At 43.2% G+C, this 1,806-nt stretch overlaps 1 long non-coding RNA gene across 1 annotated transcript; it reads left to right on the top strand.

Annotated features, from left to right (window-relative positions):
* Nucleotides 1-10: 10 nt before the first annotated feature.
* On the top strand, nt 11-1,478 carry LOC106536845 (uncharacterized). The gene is made up of 2 exons (XR_001312582.1): nt 11-731; nt 803-1,478. It is a non-coding gene; the product is annotated as an uncharacterized LOC106536845 (long non-coding RNA).
* The last annotated feature ends 328 nt before the right edge of the window (nt 1,479-1,806 follow it).

Raw genomic sequence — 1,806 nt, 5'->3', positions numbered from 1 at the left:
GGGCAGGTGTGGGCAGGTGTGGGCAGGTGTGGGCAGGTGTGGGCAGGTGTGGGCAGGTCCATGGTTATGGCCTTATCAACGAAGCAGATAAAATGGATGATTTGAGGTGTAAGTATTTAAAAAAGATAGTAAATTGGAGCTGATGGTGTCTCCACTGCAGCGGATGTCATGCCTCTACAAGCACACTTCTGACTTAACTGATGCAACAGCTTCAACTTTTTTCTCTGTTTTAGTCATAAATTAATGTCATTTTGCAGAGTATTCATTTCAAAATATATATTCCTGTGCAAATTAGTGGCAGTTTTTTGAAGACATATTGTAGAAAATAAAGGTTGCAAAGACTCAGAATCCCGTAGAGTAGTGGAGGAAACTGCCTTTGACTGTGCAGTGACAAGCTGTCTCTGTGGAATACGGTTTCTGATCACACACAACTCCACAACTAGTTCAAAAGCACAACTTTGATGAGTGTTGCCTCCTGTCCTTGAATGGTAAGTGAAATTAATTGATATTGTCATGGACCAACTTGTACGCTCTCCTGAAAGGGAGCGAAGGTCAGAGGAACAGGTGTTGGTCGAGCTGAGTTAGGATGGTTTCAGCATGGATTGAGAGCAAACATCATGTCTGGAACAGATACCATCTGGTTCTGCCTCGGCTTCACCCTCTGACCCAGGAAACACTGATGTGCTCCTGGAAGTAAGACTAGTGCTGAGGACCAAACTCTGCAACATAAAGTAAAAATACACAGTTAATTAACTAATTAACATATTTTCATATTTTACATTGATTTTTTTCTTTACTGCAGGTATAACTCACTACTTTCCAGCCTTGGKACGTACCATAAAGAGAAGACTGCGTGACAGTAAACACAGAGGGTTCACTGCACACTGCAAGACACTCAGAAGCCTCAAGAACAAAAAGGCTGGATTGAACTTTGATAAAGAAACGTGTAAAAAAAAAACAGCAGAGTTCTGGAAGACCAGATGAAACCAAAGTCAACCTGGACCAGAATGGAGAGTAAAAAGTGTGGTGAAGGTACAGCTCATGATCCAGAGCTACCACATCATCTGTCAAACATGGCGGAGGCAGTGTGATGGTTAGGGCATGTCTCCTGTTTAATGATGATGTCACACAGACAGAAGCAGGGTTCTGGTTACTGTTTAATTCTGAGACAATGAGCCAAAACAAGCCAGGAGTTTATTAAAGCAAAGCAGTGGACGRTTCTTGATTGGCCAAGTGAGTCACCTGATCTGAACCCAGCGGAGCGGTTCACCTGTGTCAGGTGACGTCCAGAGTTCAACTCTTCAGTCAGTGTCAGCCGAGACTTTTCTACCAAATAAACATTTTATTTACATTTTTCATTTCTCCAGGTACTTTTGAGCCCCTGAAATGAAGAAATTATGTTTATAAAATGCTTCAGTTTGTCATATTTCCAAGCAATCGCTTTGTTCAACCGTCTGAATTAAAGCTGAGAGTCTGAAGAACTGATCTGAAAGGTTTTGTGGTTCTGTTCAGAACCAAACAGGACAAAGTCTCTGTCCTWACAGATATGGACCTGAGTGTCTCGACAGTGTTTTAGAGGCTTTTATTTTTCCTTAATGTCTGAAGAAAATTATTAATATTCACGTAAAACACGAAACAAACAAATCAATGAACGAAAACAATGATTGTTTCACAGCTGCTGTGTGACCAGCAGGGACCAGCAGGGACCAGCAGGGACCAGCAGGGACCAGCAGAGACCAGCAGGGACCAGCAGGGACCAGCAGGGACCAGCAGGGACCAGCAGGGACCAGCAGAGACCAGCAGGGG

Source organism: Austrofundulus limnaeus, unplaced genomic scaffold (genome assembly GCF_001266775.1).
Source record: "Austrofundulus limnaeus strain Quisiro unplaced genomic scaffold, Austrofundulus_limnaeus-1.0 Scaffold2002, whole genome shotgun sequence".
Taxonomy (NCBI): domain Eukaryota; kingdom Metazoa; phylum Chordata; class Actinopteri; order Cyprinodontiformes; family Rivulidae; genus Austrofundulus; species Austrofundulus limnaeus.
The sequence above is the reverse complement of the archived record's forward strand: the minus strand, read 5'-3'. Positions and strand labels throughout refer to the sequence as shown.